The 26,231-nt window shown below is 34.5% G+C and overlaps 1 protein-coding gene across 5 annotated transcripts in view; it reads right to left on the bottom strand.

Moving 5' to 3' along the window:
* The window catches only part of LOC105836201 (leucine-rich repeat-containing protein 15), a 106,990-nt gene extending 86,621 nt beyond the window's left edge, over positions 1–20,369 (bottom strand). For 2 of the 5 annotated variants that reach the window (XM_012680068.3, XM_012680066.3), the window contains exon 1: positions 19,589–20,361. The gene's annotated coding sequence lies outside the window, so the exon portion shown is untranslated. Of the gene's footprint in view, positions 1–19,588 lie in introns of all 5 variants that reach the window. The other 3 variants (XM_012680071.3, XM_028193893.2, XM_012680067.3) reach the window with 3 other exon arrangements.
* Between the last annotated feature and the right edge of the window lie 5,862 nt (positions 20,370–26,231).

Genomic DNA, 26,231 nt, shown 5'->3' on the forward strand with positions numbered 1-26,231 from the left:
ATATATTTTTAATAGAAAAAAAATTTGATTTTGACATAATTTTTGACACGCTCACACACACACACACACACACACGCACACGCACGCACGCACGCATGCTATATGTACTTGATATATGTGCATATATATTTTTTTTTAATTTATTATATGTACATATTATTTTTTAAATTTTATTTATTTATAAAATGTATGTATAACTATTTTTTTAAAATATATGTATAAAATATCACAGTTGTTCGCATTACTTCTTTTACACATGTATGTTTTATGTAAAATTTGAAAATATCTTGATTAGATTAACAATAAAATAAAGACATTGATTCTCTGTTGTAACACAGAAATTATCGCAATGATGGCAGAAAAATTGATGAAATAATCCATATTCTGTACAATAACTGTGAATAAAAGACTATTTTGTATAGAACCACATATGGATACAATGTAAAAATATCAAAATATTATAAAATAAATGTACTGTATTATTTGTAAAACGTGTTTTACAATTTACAATGACGCGTAGTATTTTCTGCAACATTTTATAATCACACGTCGATGGCATTTATAGAAAAGCTATCGATTCGATAATCACGAATACGAATTTATGTTGTTATCAATTTTTACTCATTTAGCTAACTACGATAGAGTGCTTCCTTTATCGTCCACATCTAGAATTCTATAAAAATGGAAATTTTCCAGCCATACTTGTGATGCGGGACCAATCGATACTACGGAAATCGTAAGCGTTATGCACGAATTTTTCACACATCAAGTTATCGCAAAATACAAATTGCTCCTTTCGCCGGCCGATGTATCACACGGAGGTACCGTCTTAATATTCAAACCCATTTAATACGCTAGAAAATTTAATTTTTCATCTTACATATTTCTTCTGGAAAATATACGGTATAAATGTATCATCGCGCGAAAATGAATAGAATTCTGCCGCGAGAGAACGCCAAGATTGGACGTCCGCAGATAAGTTTCGTACGTTTTCACACTATCTATAGTAGATATGGAAAATAGAATGGTTTTATGAAAACATCGGAAAATAGAAAGAAATCTAATAGTTCTCTGATGTAAAAATACGTCCGCGTGAAATGCCTTATCGATCCAGTCCTTGCAAACAGCGATAGTTTGAAATAATTAATGTCGGAAATAATGCATATGGAGAATTAATACACAAATATATATAAATAGTTTTAAAATGTCAACCGGTATTTGATCTTATTTGGTCTTATATTTTCCTATTGTAATACAACATATAATGGAAAGTAATCAATTTATTTCTGAACTTCTGAAATTATTTCGATTTGATTTATATCACAAGTTACAGAGGAAAATAAACCTACTCCGGAAGTGCAAAGCCGAATTGAAAGAAAACAATCCGTGGAAATCTCTATCCTTTACTCTGAAGCGTCGTGATAATCTGTCTTAGGAAAACAATCAAAAGAGAAAACACACCGAGCTCAAATTAAAACTGCGAAGTGTTTCAATGATTTCTAGTGGCCACTTACCTTCCGAAAACAAATTTCGATTTAGTAGTTCTTGAATACAGAAGAATAGATTTGTAAGTAACGAATAAAATTAATTAAAGAAGGTTTTCGAAACATTTTTCTTGAATTGTGCATTGAATATATATTTATGCCAATAACATTTGCAAGAAAGAGAGAAAAGTTCTTAATATTATTTTATTTAGGAATGTAGCGCTTCTATCGGAAATTATTTTGTTTGACAAATATTTTTTTATGTTGAAATATAGAATAAATAAATAAAGGAATGGAATAAAAATAAAAAATATATTTAGATAGCGGACACACACACACACACACACACACACACACACACACACACTGCATATAATATACATATATACATATGATATACACACGCTAATTAATTTTTTCTCAAGAATTCCCCGCGGTTACAGTTTCATGCAAGAAAATATCAGAGTGAACTTTCCAGTTTATGTATCTCATTTCCCATGTCATATGTCAAATACTGAAATGTCAAGCTGCGAATATGCTTATCAAGATTATTGCATGTTATATATAAATACGATACATTCCGCACTTTAGAACAACTGCTTTAAAAAGGATAGCAAAAAGGCGATAAATAGGAACGCTTGTTAGCACTATCCTCTAGGGAACTTTTTATCGATTCGCGCGATTATGTAAATTTTTTTTTTGCTATATCTCCCCGTCGCATTTCGCATTAATTTTGGAGTCCAACTTTAAGTTAATTTTTAGACCAAATCGATAAGTAAGATAGGCAGAACGAAATGAATTCTACGCGAAAAAATAAAGAGTAATATTCTATTGTATTCTTTATCGAGAATGCATAATATTTAAATGATAACCAGATATTTTTATAAAACGATCATGTAAAATAATCGCGCTGATTCCACATTTTACTGACGCGAAAGCAATAAATAGCGTGTTTATGCAGTAGTGAAAAGTGCAATCATCCACGAGCTTTTTCTGCATTTATTTCTGCGAGCGCGCACGGTACTGTTTACAAATCGATGCGCTGCGATGCCATTGCCTAAATAACGTGGTTCTTGCGGTTTGAATATAGGATTATCGTTTAACCAGTGACGCATCACCGAATTGCATTACACAGAGTTGACAATCGACACTGTTATTATTATTTTTTTTTTATCAGCCGATTGAAAACCGGCCCGGTCGAACGTGTAGCCGACGTCCGAATAAAGAACCTCGTTGTATAAATTCGAGTGAAGAGAGGCGATCGATTCGCTTCGAGGATTTCCGCCGCCGGCGCGAATATCACGCGGAAGAGCGAAATCGTTCGCGATATCGACGGCTGCACTTCACATCTTATTTCACTGCGTTGCTCGCGCGTAGATCCCGATAAACCGATATACTTGAAAGGAACTCTACGCGAAAATAGTGTAAAAGAACTATTGATTTTCTTTCTATTAGACGATGCGTCCGCGTACTCAGCGACGGTACGGACGAAAATAGGAAAATTAAATGTTTGTTTCATATATTGCAAGCAGTATGGCATCCAGCAAATAAACAAACGAGAAACGCAAACGTTCGAATAGCCGTTATTGCCGCTACGCTCTGTAAACGCGAAACTCTCACGAGTGTCACGAAAAATTTCTCCAGTGCCGAAATGTACGTACAAAAATTAACAGTATTTTTGAGAAAACGTTAATACCATAAATGAAATTTATATTGAAAACTTTTAGTTATGTTTGTAAAACACGTACGCGCTAATAAAATTTTATCGGTCGCGTTAATCAAAATTTCACTGAACTTGAAATTTTTCGAGCAAAAATTTCAAGTAAAATCCGAACGAGAGTGGCTTTGCAATTTCCTTTGCCTTTTAATCCTTTTGCTTTTCATGGGTTCGCAAATAGTGCACGATAACATGTAAAAAGAAAACTAATTGAGCAATATTCTAATCGGTATCCCAACTTTCTGTATAGGGAGACGATTAACTTTCATCCTCTTTAATAATTTATCTCTTCGGAAATTTAACTGTATTACCAGGGTTACAACATTTCGCGTCCCGTATAGCAAGGGATGTTAAACATGGGATCAAAGTGGAAAAACATTCCTCACCACTTCAATCGGGATGTCCTTCTCCGCAATTCTACACGAGAAATACCGTTTTGCACCGGCATCGGCCAATATTTATTATTGATATACGCTTGCGCGTTTATTTTACGGCGTTACTCCGTGGACGCCATCGTATCCAAAGTTTTGATTAGAACCAGAATGTCGGGCCGGGGATACGGCTTGTTTCGCTGGGAATGACTCCGCAATAGCGAGGGAGGGTTTCAGTCTGCTGGCGGACCTGATTTGTCACTTCTCCGTTCTGTTCTATCTATAAAGGGGCACTTAGGGCCGACAAACGTATTTCGTCCTGGGCGAACATCACTTGACGACATCTCCAAATCTTTCCATGTGTATTGTACGAATCAGCACTATTATTAATACAACTGTCGAGATCTATCTGCCAATCCTCCTTCTCGCTTTCTCTTTCTTTCTCTCTCTGTTTCCAAGAAAAGCACGGTTATATACGATACATTTTGAAATGATCTTTACAAATGATCTTCCGATATGGGTAAATTAGCTGTCAATAGGTATACGGTGTCCGATTAATGCTGTTGACATAAAGTGTCCACTCGTATCTCTATAGCGCGTTGCAAACGAGCACTATGCCAGTCTAAAGTGCACTATTGATCCGCCCTAGGCACGTTCAGAGCATCAACAATGAGATGTATCGTAATTAATTACTCCTAGCAATCTGGATAATTATTGATTCGGGAATAAGACGCGCTTTAGATGCTAACGATTAAAGTGAAGTGTAATTGGTAACTGGAGACGATAAATTGTCTGTCGATGTTCTTTGCTTTTACACAAAGATGTAGACATCGGATAGAATACCGTCAGAAGAATTACTTCTAATTTGTTAACTGTTTTGAAAATGCAAATGTATATCCGACGTGAAATGTACATACGCGTGGACACAATTGTCTGCAATAAGAGGTGTTTTGCCCTCGCAAAACTCCATTCAACTCGAACAAAGGACCATCGCATTTCGATGCATTAAACGTCGTGCAGAATCGCGAAAATTGCCAGTTAGCCGGCGGACGGGCGGACGTAAGTTCTGCGTAGTGAATCGATGGCTTGGCCGAGTTGTGTACATCGAGCAAGAACTCGCGGTTACAACTCGCCCAACTCCGTTTATAGCTCGGTCGCTTTCCGAGGTGCATCACTCGACGATGCAAGTTTACGACTGGCCGAACACCCGCGGAAACGAGCTACGTCTCCCGAATGAGAAAGTAATTCCGCCTTCTAACTTGTGCGCTCAATTCACCGAGTTGTCAACTCCAAGTTCCGGACGATGTATAGAATCTCGGTTTCGGCTGCGGCGTCCACCCGATCTATATAGGCCCAAATCAGTTTTCTTTATTGTAGCAGTTGTAAATTGCGGAAGATAGAGCGGTACGTGCTGAGAAAATTGTTCTCAATGAAGCAAAAAATTCATATTTCAAGTATATGTTAAATATGGTTATAAAAATATGTAGAAAATAATGAGAGATGATGATATATACTTCCTGATAGACAGTACATAAAAATCTATTTTGATTATATATCGCACTTAAAAAAATAAATAAGTATAATAAATAAAAAAAATATTAAATATTTTGTATTTACATATATGTTTATACTTGTTTGCATTTTTCTTTAATTTAACAATTAATAGAATATAGTTAAAAATTTAAAATTTATAAAAATTACAATTATAAAATTTCAATTATACTTCTGACATTTCGGATTATTTTTAGCGCAATCAAAGTTTTAAATTGTACCTTGTTTGATATTGGCAACATTTCTTGAATAAAAGTAATTTAGAATTTAGGCCTTAATGTTAAACTTATTTTGATGAACTTGCATGTATGCACTTTGTTTAAATCTTGTTAATGGTACAATTACATTTTTATGAAAGTATTCATCGTTACTATTATACCGTTCTCGATCAGTTAATAACGAAGAATGATAACAGCATAAACTGTAAGTTAGGTTGTATTTTTATATTAGGAGATGCATAGTAAATCTTATATATCTCTTAATTATGGTTTCAATTAATTCTGTAGATTAATAATTTTATATATCTGTACCGATATTGCACACATACAAAGCAATATTATTTTAGGCTTATACATGAGTTAACATTAATATGTACATACGTATTAACGTGTATTCTGTCTAAAGCCTCAGTTGTAATGGTTTCACGTTAAGAACTAATTAATTACAAACATTGCAAATACATATTACAATGTCGCATTATTTATTATTACTGATCTTAAATATTATATCTATATAATACGTATATATATATATATATTTTTTTTTTAAAATGTTTTGTTATACAAAAGAATCTTGTTTTATTCTTACAAACACAAAAGTAATAAAATTTTTATTTTATTACTGTTACTTTATTTTTATTATAGTAAATAATTATTAAATGTTATATATATGTATATACATACATATATATATATATATATATATATATATATATATATATGTGTGTGTACACACACACACACACACACACACACACACACACACACACACACACACACACACACAGTTTTTTATCAATTTTCTAAATGTTATCTCTTTTTTTATGCGTATTTTTCTTTAGTTTTATTATTTTCGCAAAATAGATGAGATAGAGAGGGAGATAGAGAGAGAGAAAGAGAGGGAGAGCAGAACGGCAATATTGACCTGACCCTTGATACGTTGACGCGTTTACTACCGACAAGGGACATACGGTAAAATTGAAGCAAACCAAAACTGTTCTATCAAACACTACGAAGTCAAGGACTACCTTTCGCAAGGACATAGAATAGAATTTTTTATCACGTTCCACGCCATTATCGTTTCGCCCTCCATTTTCCTTTAAGAGCAGAATTAGTCCTTTCCCCAAGTGTAAACTTTTCTTGTAAATTTGCATGTTGAGTATAATGTATAGACATTCCATTCTTGAAACATATTTTTACTATTTTAAGGTATTTAATCGAGACGAATATGTGCAGTATGATTTTATATAAAAAATTATAAATTTGTTTTCAAAAATGTCAAAATCAATTAGATTACTCTTTAAGCCATATATATACTATATATAATATATACATATATTTATTTATTTAAAAAAAAAAACTTTATATAAAAACTTACAAATTCTTGCATGTTGTAAAAAAAAACAACACTCTTGTTACATGGAGCTGCAAGCTCCAAATATTTGTTTCCAAGTATTCTGCAAAATTAGAAGTTTAATTTCTTTTCTTTTCTTCTTTGTTCTTTGTTCTTGCTCATTTGACCTTTTTAACTGTTTTCTTAATTAAACTGTAATTATCCAGATTATAGTTTGTCACGTCATTATATGTAGTAATATATTGAGGAAATGGGGCAAAGTGCAAAAAACTGTAACAAATCACAAAATATGGAGAATTTAATTTTGTAGTTTTAAAGTTTTGTAATGATACGTTTATTCTATAAAATGATAAATTTTTTAAACTCTTACTTGACTTGTAATTGGTAATATACTTTTGCTTTTGCAGTCAATTCAGTTACAACAAATTGTTATTATGGTATATAGTTGCGTCTCTGCACGTGCAACTATCTGTATAAAACGACGAAGTTATATGAAACTTTTTTATTAAATACTAGAAAACAAGTTTTACTAGAAAACTTTTCTTTAAAGTACAAACATTTTTTATTACAAAATAATGTTCATCAGCGTTACAAATTGTATTTTAAATTATATCTTTTATATCTTGATAAATGTTTTCCAATTAATTTTATTTATAAATATTAATTGAATTTTGGTATTTTATGCTATCTTGGTTTGAAAAAAATATGAAACAAATCGGAAAAGCACAATATTTTAAATAATCGCATTAAATATTAATTCTTAAACTAATTAAATAAATTATTTCTTTCTTTAATATGATTTATTTAAACGGACAGTAAAAGCATTTTCCACGATTTTGAATATTTTATAAATAATCAATTAACGTCTATTCTAATTTTCGTTGATAGCACGTTATCATTTTATAATTAAGTCCGGATTGCCACTAAGGTATAAGCACAACGTTTGCTTCCTACTGTAATTTATTTAAAGTCTGTTATGCTACATATGCGGAAGTTATGGCGAACAAAGATGAATTAAACAGCAAATATCGCTTAGATTCGACGAATTTGCGTCAGTAGCAATCATTATGCAGCGTTGTAACCATGAGGTAACGTACAGTATTATTATATGCAAGGATGTTAGGCGGATACTCTGTGAATGCCTGCGGGATATCGTCGGGAATATCGACATATCTGAATCGCGTCTATACGCAGATATTTCCAGGATATAGCAGATTATGTTACCTCCCTGTTGCCAGACTACACGCCGCAATATCCTGAGATTCCCACATGTTCATGTGAGAAAATAGAAATCGTGGATGTGGAGATATTGAAAGGCTTCTTAGAAATAATATATATTATCCGTTTATATCTAAATAAAATGCATGTTCTTTTATTTTGAGGAGTTAATCGTTTATCAAGAAAATTTTTTTTCTCAACTTTTTACGATTTAATGGGCGGACGACAATCCGAAAAATTTAAATTACAAAAAACATTGATAATACCTTTTAAAACTTCTTTTAAAAGACTTTGTTAAAAAAATAATTTTGATGTGTTCCGGTTGCTGCATTGCTCCTATTCAAAATCACGGATGATCAAATTCTTGTATCATTTTTAACTCAGGCTAATAGTATGGTTGTAAAGAATTACGCGAGTTGATAAAATATTCATCTAAGAATATTTTGCTTTATTTTTGTTTTCAGATTTAGTTTCTTTTGAGGGTGTTCCAAATTTTCTCTAAACTTATTCTACATTTAAATCTCCCTTACTTTTTCAGAGGCGAAAAATTAGAATTGTAGATTTTTTTTCATTTGGGAGTTAGAACTGTCATTCAGGGATGGGAAGGACCTAACTCAATATTTCTTTTGAAGATTTTTTTTGATTATATACGTAGAACTTGGATCGAAGAATCAATTATCTGATCCTTACTTTCTAGAAGCTACAGTAAAATCAGTGTTGCTAAAAACAATGGCTTTTCAAAATAAAGTAAAAATAAAAATGCATGTGTTTCTGTATATTTATATAATAAAAGTGCATGACATTTTTGTATATTTTTCATATGTTCGATATTTTATGTTATTTTGAAAATACATGTGTTATTTTTTTCATGTTTTCTGTATATTTGATTTTAATGTCATTTTGATATTTTTCAAGTTGACAGAAAATGTGAAACAAAAAATTGCAAATAGGCTTTAGATAATTTTGTATATACGTGATATTTAATATTAATTTTTCTTTGCAAAAGGATTAAGTGGCACTGCCAATTTTTTTCATTAATATAAATGTTTAAATTTTTTTAAAAAATTTTATAATTTAATTGCGGTAGCGTATTAGCGATTATAGTGCATGAATGCATTATCCTGAAAAAGTAAACCTGAGCCAAGCAGATCCCGTGCAGCATTCCACCCATAAATTATGCCCGAAGCAAAGATTCATGTACGGTAAATGCAAAATACCAATATTCCGGGAAATCCAAGGAAAGTTACGTATATGGCGCGATAGCGAAGTTACGTCTTGTTAAGACACCACAATGTTAACGCGATTGATGTGTTCTTAACGAAACGGGCTGTGGAGCCGAGTTTAAGAAACTTTAAATAAGTTCAGAAGTCGGGATGCGTAGGCAAAGTTACGTTTCATTGAAGAAAATTTAGTGCCTACTATAGACGTGGTGTTAACTATAGCTTAGCTATCCCGTCCTTCGCGTAGTCTGATTAAATTAATAAGCGGATTATGTGCGTAACGATAAGGTCGACTGGCATAAAATTTTCAGTTTATTTATATATCCGCGGTATATTTTAAGCGTTTCAGAGATCGCTCTTACAAGATGCTTGCAGTGAAGTTTTTAAATATTATAAAAAAGCTCCCCAACAATCAATATCCGATATTATTGTACTAAAGGTTGTATTGCGATCGTTGTCAAGTATGAAAAGGTTAAAGGAATATACTTTGTGTTACACTTTGGAAGAAAGTTTCTATCGAACCAAGGAAAAAAGAAAATTTATTAATTTATTTGTTATTTTTTACATAAATGACAATTTACTTTGTTGTTGCAATTATAAACTATCTAGTGACGATGCAAGAAGAAACATACATCTTTCTAATGTAGATGCTCATTTAATTTTTTTTTTTTTTGCAATTTGAAATGCATGCCTTGTGGCACAAAAATTTAATTTTTACATATGTATAAAATTAAAAATATTTTCTATAGTTTTTTAAATCTTTTTACACACAAACGCTCATACGTAGAATATTTATTAAATTACAACATACTAATTAAAACACATTTAATGAGATATGCAAACTGGTCTCGTAAAAATGTTGCTACAAAATTAGTCCCTGACCTTATGATCATAAAAATGTTTTGTATAAATGTAAAAATATTCTTTTCATTTAAATGAAAAATGGATGAATTCTTTTTGAATATGGAAATCTTTTATTTAAATAAAAAAGATAAATTCTTTTTAAAAAGAATATTTTCTACTTGGATAACAAAAATAGAGAGATTCTTTTTTAGATAAAATTAAATAAAATACCACAAAATTATTTTACGTTGTTTATGTTTGTATATCTACACGAAAAAAAAAGTAACATATCCAATAAGATACGTAGTTGCGGGCTGCTAACTACAGATATACTCAATGCAATAATATATGCTATTGCAGTATCAACATTGTACTTGCATTAACAGTAAATATTATTGCATTCAGTATTTTATGTAGTTGGCAGCCCGCAATTACATATGTTATTAGCTTTTTTTTTTCTGTGTAAGAAATATAAGATTGTAATATATAAAGATGTTCAGTCTCTATCTTATTTGTTATGCGTAAATAAGAATACACTGGTGAGAAATCACATTTTATATAAGGCAGATAGAAATTATTTCTAAAACTGTATTCTCAATTTTTTTTCCAAAATTTAAAGGGTAACAATATAAAAAAAAAAATAAATAACTTGGCGATAATACCGCATGTTTGCAACGTTGCAAGTAACTGTCTTTAAGTTAAACAAGGAAACTACATCAGATTAATTAAAGCTTTATCACTGTACTTATACCTATACATATATAGTATTCATCTGTCTTTCGCTTAGTAAACAAAAACGTGTCTAATCTATTTCTTCTGTCAGCACGGCACGATCTACATTAATGAATGCCATCTGTTTGGAATGGAATATATGGCTGAGCAAACGTTTAGTATTATTAGCCAATTGCATCGTGTTGCAGCTTTTCCCAGCTTCAATGATCACATTTCCGTCCGCGAATATTAGCAACCAGTTGGCGAAATAGCATTTTCTGCAATATCAGTGAATAATTTATATGCGAAGAAGTTGCCATTTCACAGGACTTTATGATCGTTCTATCTATCATCGCGCTGCAAAGGCAAGGAAATGTTCCACGAAGCAATATCGCCCCCTATCCTTCGTGCTGAATTATACCGACTTGTCCTGCAAAGTTAGTACGTATTACGTTCACGGAAATTCCGACAAACACAATTTTCTATGCTTGAAAGTACTGTAATGCGTATGCACACGTATACACATGACGTACATAAGAACATGAACATGCATACAAACACAAATATGCACTTTGTCACTATCTATTGTATAGAAAAGTAAGATCCCAGCTCAATTCTTTAAATTATGCAACTAAATATATAAATTAAATAAATAGTTATAACAGCAAAATAGTTATTTGAATTGAATCAGTTGTACATTTAATAAAAGTAATATTTTTACATAATTAGTTTACATAATTTAACGACTACTTTTCTTGATATAAAAACATATAAATGATGCAATAACGATCCCGCTCGCTTTTATTTTCTTATCTGCTTTTTATGTAATTTTATTTTAATGAGTCTTCAAAATATTAAAACTTTTAACAACTTTGTTCTTATATTTGTTATATGTCCGGAGAAAAATTATTATATTTATACAATGAACGGTTTTTTAAGATGAAAAGGTTTTGTTTCTGAAAAATTTAACTGTTTTGATCTGTTTGATTTTTGTAGGGAATCCTTTAATAATATTTGAAAATTATGCATATAATTATGCGTTATTTGTTTAGTTTGTAATATAATCGTGATCTACTCGTAGTTAACTGCTTACATTAATCCAGCTTTGGCATGTTCGTAAGGGCTCATGTAAATTCCCTGAAGCATAGTTACTTATATGTGTATGTATTATCTTACTGTGTGCTTCAAAGGACATTGCCCTAAGGTATAATAAAATCTCTCTCTCTCTCTCTCTCTCTCTCTCTCTCTCTCTCTCTCTCTCTCTCTTTGCCCCCCCCCCCCCCTCTTCCTTTGTCTCTCTCTCTCTCTCTTTCTCCTGTATCTTTCTTAGTTATATGTATAGTTATGCACGTAAGGATATTACACTACGTTTCAAGTTTTTGGATACCTTGTGCTTAATGGCACTATAAAGCGCAAATTTCGGTACGACGCGACGGTAAGAAATGGTCGGTCGTCCATAAAGTCAGACATTTCTCGCCGGTACTATTTCAAATCTTACTAAAATATCGAGCTACGATTTATTCGTTCGTGGGGCGATAAAGTTTTAAGAGCAAACGGTAAAGTGAGATTATATTGTACGCTAGTAATCCTGCAACAAGCAATATGTTTGAGCCACCAAGATAGAATTGTTTGAACGATTGATAATGATAGGTTTTGGAGACAACTACAGAAAAAACCTAAAGAGAATGTAAAATTATAAGAAAGAATTATAAAAATGCATAACGATAAATAATTGATAACTTATGAGTATGTGGATTGCGCAAAAAAGTTCTTTCGCCGAGTTATAAGCTTTTCTGCGCTTTTGAAAATTTCACTGAGAAACGCGCCAACAGCCAGCTAAAATTACACCCACCCAGTTATGCGCTGGCTTATACTACTGAAATTTTCAGAAAAAGCTCGGAAAGGAAAAAATTTCTCACGACCCACATACGCGCACACGTGTGTAATATTAGCCCATATACTTATCTGTCAAATGAACATTTCTTCGCGCGAAATCGGTTAATTGCGAAGTCATAACTTGGTCCATTTATCTAATTCAATTTCGTTCGAATTTTTATATTTCATAGCCACTTCGCGTTGCGCGTTTACCTCTTTTTCAGTGTCGATATTCTCCGCGAGACATTGAAAATGGATGTATGCTAATGGATTGTGCACCCTTCACAATTTTTCTCGCTAGCGCGGCGAAGTCTATGCAGAAAGCATCCACGTAGCGGAAATGTCAAAAGTACAATGTCCCCAAAAAAAATGTGATAGCATCTTGTATAAGAATAATGGCTAAAGTTTACTTTTTCTTTATTTAAAAAAAACTCAAGTTTCTTTCTTCCAACAAGTTTGATATATTTTAAGAACATCCTTCGAAAACGAGCTACTTGCACGTTTGTGCAATGCAAATGCCACTTTCCCACTGACTTTATATATTTTAGCTTAGTATAGCAAATCTTGTAACATGAAGAAAATTCCCGTACACGTGTTTATGCAAATCTTGCTTATTTTAACAAGAGGGTGAATATTTAGCGTGAAATTATTTAACATTAATATACAAATATTTTATGCAATCGATACGTTGTTTATAAGTGGCATGGAACATACTCAAACAAATATTTTTGTTCGTTTTCGCTCAACCTAGTTTCTGTTAAAAGATTTCTCTTGTAAATTCAGGCGATGGATTGTAAATAATGCGCGCGAGTCTAAAATGTTTGAAGAGCATCAATTATTATTTCGTCGACAAAGTAGCGCACGACAGGTCACGGAAATTCGAGAATAATCTTACCGCTGGTAAAATAATGTAACGGAGTAGCCGTTCGCGACACCGGGCGAAGAGGAACGGCGAGGGGGAGAGAGAGAGAGAGAAAAAGGACGAGATCGACGGCAGTGTGCCTTGAATCGAGTTCACCGGATTAACGAGCGATGCGGTTGCCTTCACAAACGCAAAGATAATGCGCGCGGTCAAAGCCTCCGCGCACAAAAGTCGACCCCGATCGATCGCCCGGTGTATTTTAATCAAGCGCACGTAAAAACACGAAGCGAGAGAGCGCTCCGCTACCTGTCGCGCGAATCACTTACTCGTTGCAGATCCTCTCTTGGGTCGTCTTACGCGAACCACGTTTAAAGTTAGGTTTCGTAATTTCCCGGCTTCGAAGATAACGCAATGTTCTTCGTGCGTGTGTATGCGCACACGTCTTAAAGTTAGTTTAAACATCTCACGAGGGCAATCCTGCTTGCACGTAAGGGAAATCCACGAGCGTGAAACGCGTAAAAACTCGTCGGTACGTAGCCGGAAAAGCAGCTTATCGCTTTCGCAGCACCTCAGAGAACTTGCGTGCTAGCGCCTTATAACTCTCCGCCTCCCGATGGCACAATCGTGAAACTTGTACGACTAACAGGATGAATCCTAATTGGTTTGAAAAAGTTTTCCGAACTTAATTTCATTCCTTTAAATTTATTATTATTAATTAAAAATTTTTTAACGATATGTTGATGTTATATTGAAGAGGCATACCCAACTAACAATTTGAATTGTAAAATAGGTATTAATAATTTTATTGATGCTTTAAAATACATTTTTGCGCGTGCAAAAGGAAAAAGGTAAAACAAATGGTTTGCGTAATTTATATTGTTTTGTATTTATCCTTTTTTGTGTTTCGCTCTTAAATCTTACTGTTTGATAAAAAATCTGTCATTCTTTTCTTGACGTTAAAGTCAAATTCGTTCGTGAAATTCACTTTTACATAAAGGGTATGTTTTTGAAACAGATGTTAAGAAATCTTCGTGCCGTTTTAAAGCGCAAAGTGGAGGAAATATGTTGGTTTGCCAAGACAGCGAGTCGAGTAAAACAGCGCGAGTTGAATTTGTGTGTTCGCAAACAGCACACCATTCCTTTGTACAGTGGCCGAGGGGGAGGAAAAGAACTGGCGCCTTTCTTGCACAGCAGCGAAAATTCATTGAGGTTGGCATTGTTGTAAGCCTTGACTTGCGGCCTTCGCGAGTTTTTACGCGGCAAGAACACGCGGCGCATAGTAAATGCATTATGGTGTGACGTGATCTACAATAAAGATGATACACGTTATTGCACGTCATTCAGGCTCGTACATTTATGCTGAACGCAATACGAATTCAGCTCCACGGTCGTATATCGTAAAGTATAATAAATAAAGATGATATGTGGGGGCGAGTTTTTTAGATTTTTCAGAAAAATTTATACATGCAGCAGAAAGTTGCAAGACGTTACGTGTCATCGCGTAGAATTTAGAGTCATCTTTATTTTTGACGCAAAAATGTGATGAAAATTAATTTTTCGTTAGACTTTAATTTATGTTCAGTCTCAAACTTGATTGACAAATGAGAAAATTTTTTCTTACGCAAACCAGGGACAAACGCGATATAAGGGACGAATATGCTGCCCTCGTAACCGTAAACGTGGAAAAGAAATGCCACACGTTCAAACGTAATAACGAGATGAAAAGTCAAAGTAAATGAAAATGGATGCGTGTATGTTGGATCGGTGCGTATCTTTTCTTTATACCACTTTGATTAAACTAATGTGTACCCGTTGGAGAGAAAGAGAGCACATTTTTCCAATCCTGCAAGAGCAACCGTTTCCTTAAGGGGGATGTCCGGGACGTTGTATGCGCTCGCCTCATTTAGTCATTCGCCCTCGCTTATCTTAATAACGTCGCAAGAAAGTACGATAAAGGTCGTTTGCGTATCAGAAGGAGCGTATACTCGGGGAAACGAAAGAGAGTATAAAAGTATGAATAACGTTCGCGGCGCCGCTACGTTTTGCATTTCCGGTGTGCAATTTACGAGCGACCAGGGATAAACTACGTATCAGCGCGCGTCGTATTTTCCAGTAAATTTCTGGGTGTCCAGCGGGTAGTGGAAGAAGGGGGGAGAAAACGATGCGCATTTCAAGGCGAGTGAGCGCAATTTCTCCATGTGAAAGACGCGAGCGAGTTGCATGGTGGCTCGACTAGCGCGTGCATTATGACATTGGCACGGAACGGCAATAACGCCGGCCGATAACGCGCGATATTGCCTCGCACTGTGCGCATTAACGTACGTACGTAGGCCGGCATATATCTTTACGGTCGACGAAATCTAGGGTCACGATTGCTAAGCCGCGCTCGCGCACGCAGCGACGTAACGAGGGGGATGAATCGACTCGGGCTGTCGTAACCTCGGCCGCTTCGCTGACATTTCGCGGCGACGGCGGTGCTTATACCCCCGCAGGTACTTGTCCCTGAACATGCCAAGATTGCTAAAAACACGAATGTTCGATACTCGAATAAAAGCGGTGAAACACGAGACAAGGAAATATCGAGAGAGAACGGAATATGCGAATAGAAATCGTGCTCGAGAGATTCAATCCTATTGTGTGTTTGATGTGTGGTCGAATAATTCGAAGTACAAAAATATTAGCATCCAGTTTGAATAGCAGTTTTTTACGGATATTTTCTTTTTTATACTATTATTTCATAAAATTTAGATTTAGATTATAATAATTTCGAACTATTTGACGTTTGCGATATGATCTGTCCGAATTAATCAGTCAACTGTCACTATTTAATCACTTGACGTTTCCGTGCACTAAAAATAAGTAGAAATAATCAAAATGAGATGTTTTCGAGAAATAAAAATTTGAGTGAGCTAACAAAATGAAGTAGCTAACTCGTGTTTTCATCTTTTAGCACTTTTTTTTCATGTATTCAGCCATGTATTCTGCAATTTCATAGTGATACATGACAAATAATTTATAATAATATTGAAGAGTCCGAAGATTTTAGCTAGTAGTTATGAAAGACGTTTAGCAATTTATTGCAGCAATGCTGGAAGAAGTTTTGACAATTTGACAACCAGCTCGAACATTTTACATGCTTCTTTGCATGATTTAACAAAAATTATTTTCAGATCTGTCAAATAAATTAGACACCGCAGCGAAACGCCGTTCTTTCGCTGTGCATAATTTGTCCCCTTTTTTTACACCGCCACATATCGATCGCATCTTTGCCACTCAAAATAAATGATTTTACAAATAGAACATTTCTAAAAGAGACAAATGTATCACGCGATTTGACACTTCATTTGTTTTATGCATTTCTTCCTACTGCAAAAAATAACAATATCCACATTTGATCGGATAGATTGTTTGATGTTCCAATAATACGGATCATTTTTCTTATTACATATTTATTGATTTTCTGTAAGCGCTCGTGAATTAATGTGTTCCGCGAGCGCTGTAGGCAACATGGAAAAGCGCATTAACCTTTGGCGCCTTCTTCCCCTCCCCGGTAATATATGCGATGCGATTTTACCGCGAATCGTGAAACAGCCTCTTGAATTAATTGACGGAAGGATTCCGGGGCGCAGCGTATGGTAATGGAACAAACGCGTACTATTAAGGAAATGCGCACGAAGGCGCGCGGAGGAAATTACTCTGATAAAAGGAGACAAGACGACGAAGGGGAGCAGGTGTAACAGCAGAGCCATGTTCTATCATTCCCTCGAGATTACGTAAACAACCCTTGCGCCAGCACGCGCACTCGAATTGGACACACCCTGCTCTCACTTCGCATGGCGTATCGCCCGAAATTTCGGACGTCGACCGTCCATGTATCACGTATATACGTATATGCGCGTGAGCAAATAAGGCGCCCGCGGGGAACGCTGCCGAAGTTACGACCCCGTAATTTCGCATTCGTGAATGTGCGCCGTTTCGTCATGTGAAACAGCTAGGGCTTTAGCTACGTCAATATCGGGAACGAATATTATCTGATCAAACGCGTGGAATTAATTAAATTTTTTTTTTTTTTCAACAAAAAATTCTTCCTACTTCTGATTAAATTCTCCCTCCCCCCTTCTACGAGGGATTTTTATATACATATCTAATTACTGAGATACGCTTGACAAGTATATCTCATTGAATTTGACTCGATGATTCCATCCCTTTCTTCGTTATATTCTCTTTGTATTTTCGCATTTATTTATTAAGTTACGAGGAAAAAGTAAAGAGAGTAGAAAATGTCGGCTTTAACTCAATCTACTCCCGAGTTCACGTTCTCGAATTAGATGTGCGCCACAAGTTGGTAACTTTACAATACGAAATCAAGCCGGGAGCATTCATTGTCCGTACACGTACGTTCCTCGGATAGCTTGATGAAGTCCTTTATCCGATATGCGAGAACGGTGATATTTAGTGCAAAACCATTTTCATTGTCGCCAAATGAGACTCGGTCCCTGAATAATGAACGGGTTAACGCCTCGCCATCATCATCGGGCACGATGCCCGTCGCGAAATGGCGAGATTTCGGGACAATGGGACCGGACAGAAGTCCTACGACCCGAACAAAACGGAGCCACTTGTTACGCGTAATGCGATAGAAATTGCTTCCTCAACGTGCTGCCGTGCATCGTGCTCTCGCATGAATCTCGCGCCGCGATCGATATTGCGTTTATTCTCGTGCAATCGTCCGTGGTAAGGTCGAAAGACCTAAAAGGAAGCTCCTGTCACGGTAATTGATGGGCAAACGTTCGACTCCCAGAGTTTACCGCGTATTGACTATCCGAGCATCCTCAAAGCGCACTCAGGCTATTGCACAACAAAGAGAAATACGTATTGCCGTATTACAAGTGCGAGTGTTCTTTCCGAGATCGATATATTACGCCGGCCAAACGCGTGTCTCTCCGATTAACGCAATTAAAAGACACGAAATCTGAAAATGTGTCTTTATTGTGAGAATTTTACAACGATTAAAAATTTTTTAGGGAAAGATTACGATGTACATTATGAAGCACGTATGACCAAGTATCTTTCCACAATTACTTCACATTCTGTTACTGAAAAAAGGCAGAAGGTGAGGCACGATCGATAAACGCATGGCGCAACAGTGGTTTGAAAAATTCTCAAGGGACACGACAAAGAAGGAAGTCACCGGAAATAGTAGTCTTTAGAGAATACTATCATACACTGAGAGCAAATTTATAAGAAATAAACTTGAAAATGTGGACTTTCTATAAGAATAGATACAATTAATTTGATGAAAGAACCGTCGCCATACTTTTATCCAATTTTTTTTTGTGGAAGATCGTATTTAATCGTAGAGTGAGACTTAGAATTCTTACTTTATATTTCACGTTATATATTATTTATTTATTTTTCTATTTAACTTTTTATTAATTTTCTTTAATTTTTGGACGAGAGTGAAAGAAAAAGAAATAATTTTCGTAAACTTATTTGCACGTGACAAAATTGCATTCTCGTCATCGCGTCTGTTATAAATGTTTGCTTATGTATCAATTTTATGAAGATTTAATTTGTCAATTGTGAACTTTATAGTAAACTTTGTTAAATATTAACTTTTGATATTTTTAACTATTCATTGCGAATTTCATGAAATGCATCGAATCTCTTTTCTTTTGTCTTCTAAAAGATATTTTAATGTATATCACACACCTTTGAAGATTATTTGTATCACTCAATCATGAAGGTAATAACTAACTTATATTTGTGTGATGACTGTAGCACAAAACTCATTGTAAGCCGCAGTCAAACTTTCCTCGGTGTTGTTTTGTCGTTGTTAAACCCATGAAACTCTAACGCATGGGCACCATTTTGCGCCGCGAACTGTGATTTCAGTAATTATAACTACACATTTAAACTTCATCGGTCGCTGCGACAGAGATACCCTTAACGTCGCAGGGGAAATAAAGTCTACTACGCACGACTATAGTTTTACATATCGTGAGCTTCATCAATAAATCAGGAAACAAAAGATTGATTGTGGATCTCTCGCTGCCTATCGTACGTCAAGCTGCTTTTCGACGAAATGCGATCGTCCAATTAAAAAGAGCACGTTTGGATGAAGCTTACACACAGGAGAAAGAGACAATTAATTTAACACCTACCTAACTAGCAATTTCGCGTCACGTTTATGCAAGATCACAGTATTTCAGTCTTCCACAATGTGAAACTTGTATTGTACGTCGTCACCAACAACTGACGCGTTCAGCCGAGAATTCTAGTTTGTATGCTAGTTTAACAGGTGTCCAACTTACGCGCGTTGTCTCTCCTGTGAACAAGCGGGCACCTTCGAACGGCAAGCGTTCGTAAAAGGCGAATCTCTTCAACGGAGAAGATTTCTCGAACTAGATAGTTGTAGTTGGATCCAAACTTCCGGCAAATTCGAGAAGCATTCACCGAATCCACCACCCGCGTCTTTCACTTCACTTTTCCCCGTGACATTTCCGAGGAATGTGAAAAAAAACAAAAAACGAAGGTGCTCACTTGTTCACTGGTAGTGTCCCCCAACACGCTCGGGATACCCGAAGTCGCCCCAATACTCCAATAATCCGGAAATCGGATTAAATTGATCGCCGAACCGAACGGAACAACCGCGAACAGTTGGTCTCACTCAAACATGATCTGCGTGTAAATTACAACTCGCGAATTAAAAACTCAACTGGTTGCACGACTGAAACACTGATCTCGCGACGGATAAACGGATCTCACGTGCGTGACGTTGTCGATGACGCGTCCTGATAAGTCTCTGACTGACCTGGTTTCCGGAGAGGATTCCCCTTCCTAGCTGACGAACGCGCGGGAACCGAGGCTCATGTCAAAAGTCAGTCGGAGCGACGGAGTAGCGGACCCGGCGGAGAACCGACTCTCTACGATGGGACCTCGCGATCCTCTGGGCTTCTGCCGCGCTCTGTGGCGTCGCGCGTACCTCAAGCTACGCGTATATCTAACGGGGGTGGGGAAGGGGATAGGAGGGGTAATACTGACGACGCCGACGCCAGCGTCACGACGCACCTGCGCGCCTCGCTGGTAAACGCGCGCTAGCTAAAGCGAAACCCGGGCCCGCCGCCAACCGACCGGGACACCCTGGAGCTTCTGTTCCAGCAACCCCTCTGTTTCAACAGTCCTCCCCCTTTTGTCCTTGTCGCGCTTCGAGCGTCTTCTAGCAACAACTCAAAGTCGATGACTGGCCACCTGACGATTCTCTTGGCATTCGTCCAGCATAGATTCAAAGCTTGTTGCAAGTTTGGAAAAGTCTTAAAGTCTTCAGAAAGTAAAGCAGGTAGGCTACAGTCGAGGAATAGCAGAAAAGATCAAACTATTATTGAGAGCTATATTAGATTATTACAATTTATTTATTTATTTATTTATTTTTTTTTTTTTTGCTTAATGCCTATACATTGCAAAAAAATGTTAAATAAAAAAATATATAAATGTATAATAAAATTTATAAATAAGTATGTAGAAATTTAGTCTCACACATTCGAAATTTTTTAATAAGCTTTATTTGATCCAAGGAAGAAAATTAAAATACTTTACTCATAACAAGTAGTACAAACATAACATTTCTCCGACGAATATCTTCAAATAGAGCATTTAGCTTACTAATGTGTCTTTTTCAAAGCTACTTTTTAATTAACAATTAACAATATATTTTTGGAGCTAAAACAGCATTTGAATCATTTGGATTAAAGATGTATTGTTTATTCAGTTGGTATTCAGAGACGTTCTACCACCTGAGTTTGCTCTTTGCTTTAACGTTGCGGTGAGTGCGGTAACACTGAATATATTATACCATTAATCCTCGAACTATATCTTTATATGTATAATCCTTCAGTTTCGTTATAAAACGCCCAATTTCGCGGAAGAAGAAACCCTTGCGAATTCATTACGCCCACAAAATCATAAAGACTGATCTTTCCGTTGAAACATTTCATAAGGTGGCATGAGAAAGCTCGCATGTAGGAAATAGCTTTGTTTTATTTTAATGCTCAATATTATCGAGAATTTTGTGTCACGCTTGCTCAATTGTTCGCATTGTGAAAATGTCGTGACTCATAAGTGTTTTGTGTGACATTAACTAACTTTTGAGGACTTAAATATTTCTCTGGTAATAACTAGTTATTATCAAAATAGTGCAATTTGCCACGAAATCTGCATGATTATAAATTCCAGAATTCCTACTAAAATTTTATTTATTTCTTGCTAACGTTTGCAAATTAATGTTCCATAAATTTTATTTATTAAAATTTGAATATTACTGAAATTTTAATAAATATGTTGAATAGATCAACCACTTGTTTTTACGTTGATAATATAACTTAAGAAGTACCCGGTTAGGTACAGAGTTACATGGCTTACTTATAATTCTGACGGATTGAAATCGATGAGATTGATAAATTATTTATTCATTTCGTTCCACTTTGTTCTGTTAAGTTCATAAAGAGAAGCTTTTTTTCGTACGAGAAATAAGAATTGGGATTTATCGATCGAATATCTCATGAGTTTAATTTCAGATCGTTATCTTTATTTGAATATGTAAAATATGTAAACACTCGCTTATAACATATGCAGATATACATATAGAATATGTATAGTTTAGAATATAGGTTGTATATATGTATATATGCTATGTACATTTATATGTGAAAATGTTCGATGATAAATTAAACGTCGCGCATATTGAACGGAAAGCAAAGAATAGAATCCCTGCCATATGTATTATATCGTGCAACAAATGGCACAAGTGACAATATATATCGGCACAAGTCAGCCATATGTATCATCTTTACTATTACTAGTAAGTGTGAAATTGGCAAACAAGATATCTAACTCTAACCAAACTTTATCACTAATGAAAATTCTGATTTGTCTTAATTAAGGCACTTATGAAAACCACATTTGAATTGTAAATCACAAATATCTGTTGTTTAATTGGTTTAACGTAAGCTTAACTTAACGTAAGTTAAACTGAATACTATATTCTAATTAATTTAATTAATTAATAAATTGTTGAACATAGAATGAAATTAATTTGATTTTTCTAATAAATAATGAATATATAGTTTACATTACTTTTCCTAAATTTTTGTGATGAAAGCAATGAATCATTTATATGTTGATAGATGTATTGAATCAAACAGTTCATAGTCAAAGTTAAATTTTTCAAAATTTATCTCATTTTTCTTATTTTTTTATAGAGATATTTATAAAACAGTTGTGTTTACAGAATTTTATTTTTTCTTTTTGTCGTAATAATATCAAATTGTGCATGATTATCGATTCTTATGAGCATCGAATGAGTTACGCATTTATTCATTAAATTTTGTAAAATAGAAATTGCATTTTAAAGTGGCTTAATACAATTTATTATTATGATGCAGATATATCAAATAATTTATATGTCTGGAAAAAGAAAGTATTGTTTAATGACCATAATACAAATTGCATAAAATAATGTATACATGAGATTGTCCGATAATATTATCGAATTATACATATAATAATGATCATTTGAGAAAGAGAGAAAGAGAGTGAATGTATGTGTGTATATGTATGTAGATGTTCTATATTTTAGTGAATTGATCAATAATCGTAAAATTTTCATGTTAATAAATGCATTGGATCAAACGGCTCATAGTTAAATCCTTGAAATCCGTCTCATCCTTTTTACATATTGAATATGTAGAACACAATAATCCATAATAGTTGAAATTCTTCAAATAATGCATTTTGTCACTAACATTTCATCTTTTAAAATTTCTTAATACGTAAGACATAGTACTTTGTATTTAATGACTTTGTCATTAAAATGTTTTAATGTGTTTTTTATTTGCATTAATTATAAATTTTTGTTTTATTATTCTTGTATTATTAACAGCACATATATATTTTATAATGTTATTACAAATATAACTTATAATTAATATCTTGAAAATAATAAGTATATATGAAAATATCTTCCTTTGTCGAAAGGACATTATATGATGCGAATTTTTTATTGTATACAATGTGGTTTTAAATTAAAAAGTTTTTCTAAGTTTGTTTAAATATTTTTATATCAATATTTTTATAAATATAAAAAAATTATTTGCAGGAAAATGTTCCATTTAAAACAAAATATTGACGGATCTTAATTAATATAAACTCTTCAATCTATTACACCTAATAGCTTGGAAGAATTTGATTAGTAAAACCATCAGCAACATTGTTTTGATAAAAAATAATAACATAACGAAACAACATCAATTTTTCTTTTTAATTCGATCTCTAATATCTGTAATAAAAGCGCCACTTCGGCAGCTCTGAAATTCTCTCTGCGAAAAATTAATTCAGATTACGCTGTTGACATGTCGAATGTATCGAAGTATTAACACCCTATACACCCACGGGACGGCCATTAAACCGCTAATCGTAAATATATCGATTAACATTATTAACGGCTAGCGCGTGTACGCACACGCGTTTCCCGCAACTTCAGTCTAATCGACATCGAGCACGAGGAAAGAGCCGAAGAGTGAAGAGAGGGTGAACGAGCAACAACGAGCGCCACCAGCGCAACTGGGTCAATACTGCCGCTCCTGTCCTACGTTCGCTTCCACCTCTAGCAACTTTGCTTCCTCTTACCTCCGTTCTCGCGAATACGAAAAGCAACCACGATAATGATGCCTACAAAATACATGATGAACTAAATCTGTCTATCGCGATCTTTTTGAACCAGTTTTATTGGTAGAAGTTTTTGCTGTACGAAATCATTATTTCGCTATGAAAATTAGGACGTTTTATTAAACGCGATTAATAATCTATCTATATATCGTTTGTTTAATTACTTTAATTACTTTAATTTAGTAATACTCATTACACTTGTGGAGTAAAAAAATGGATACGTATTTTTTTATCAGCCAACATAAGGAAATTAGCTTTCGAAAGTTAATTAAATTTTCGCTTTTTTTGTTATAAGAAAATTAAATGTTACATTAGTGTATAACATTCGATATTCTATTTATTTTGTTTATTTATAAAATTACATTCTATTTTGTTCGAGAGTTATAATTGAAAAATAAAAATTAAACTGATTTCCAAGAACTAACTTTATCTTTTCAACATGATTGATTGCCGACAAAAGAAATATGTTATTTATACGTTTTAAATCAACGAATATGTTGAATTTTAATATATAATCGACGAGTAACACAAAGGTCTACTTGCTGACAATGTTATTAACTTTTTAATTGTAATAATTAAAAATCTGTCGGCAAATGATATAACTTCTTATTTCATAATAATTTACAGGTAAACTTACCTTTGACATTACCTATTGATAAACGAAATAAAAATGCGATTACGATATATTGCTTTGATTAATTTTTGTATTATATAAACTAACGTGTCACAAGATATAATAAAGAGACGTTTAATGGATTACTTATGTAATTTTAATTAGCTTTTATCATATCATGTTTGTAGCTAAAAGGTTTAAGCAACAGGATATGAGAGAAGAAATGATGTCGGAAATTTAAACGTTGAAAGCAGACGATAGTAGCCGCATGTATCACGCATGATGTAGTGTAATATTCTATATTTCAGTCCGTAAAAGATCATATGCTGCGAGCAAAAATATTACAATAAATCTTATACGATCAACGGTCTGTTTTCAATAATATCCATAGTAAAAATTATATCATCGAAAAATTGGATCAATATTTGTAAGTAAATAGTTTTAAATCAGAAACTTTTATAAATTTTTCTTTGAACTAAAAAACAATTACAAAATATTTGAGAGGATGAGAAAAATGGGGGAGCAAACTAAAATAGAGCGATTCTACAATTGGACAAAAGTTCACTTTGCGAATGTAATGATGTCTTTGTTTCCCCTCCCTTTCCCCTTACAAACTCCTCTTCACGCATTCAGGAAAACCCCAGGAGATATTTTGCGAGGATTTTGTGCAATTAAAATAACAGTAGGAGGCGCTGAAAACGGACAGTAACGGCCACAAAGTTCTCCCGAATCGTCGTCTCGAAATCTCTGCGCCGCGGCGAAATTGCGGCAGTCGTCGAGAGGAAACCGACGCTCCTCCATCATGAACAGGATGCACGTAATACTTTCTCAGGGTGTGTAACCCAGGCGCCACGACGATGAAAAACGGAAGAGCCGCTGGGTGTAAAGGGGCTGGAAAAAAGGGTGAGGCGCCGCCGGCGTCTCTCAGATGAAATTCAAGGAAGAGGAAGCGTGAGTGACTAGCCAAGCGAGACTTTCGTGTTATATTGTCTTCGGGTTCTTAGCTACGCGAAGGAAACCGCGCGAAGGTATTCCGCTTCCCGTATTCGGGAAGCGTGCTTTTCGACACATTTCGACGTTTCTGCGCTGTTCACAATAAAACGAGAAATTCCGTTTTCAATACCTCATTGAGAATCGAGTGACCCAAAAACGTCGAAGCCAAATTTACGATCGACAAGAAGTGAAGAACTTTTCGGGAAGTAGAAATAATAGAGGGAATAACGAGATTAGTTTTTTACCGTAATATAGAAATTATCCTTTATTGCATTCCGATATTTTGATCGTTAATCATAGTTTACTGTAAAGGAAATTTAAATATCTCAGTTGCTTTGCGCTTTTTATACATGAAAAGTTCTTTTTAATATACATTCATTGTGTGTTATATATCACGTCGACGCATTTGTCCGTAATTCCATTGCTGTTCCTTTTGTATCTTCTTAGAAGCATGTTATTTGCATTTAAGTACTTATCCA

This window comes from Monomorium pharaonis, chromosome 9, assembly GCF_013373865.1.
Source record: "Monomorium pharaonis isolate MP-MQ-018 chromosome 9, ASM1337386v2, whole genome shotgun sequence".
In the NCBI taxonomy this organism is placed as follows: Eukaryota; Metazoa; Arthropoda; class Insecta; order Hymenoptera; family Formicidae; genus Monomorium; species Monomorium pharaonis.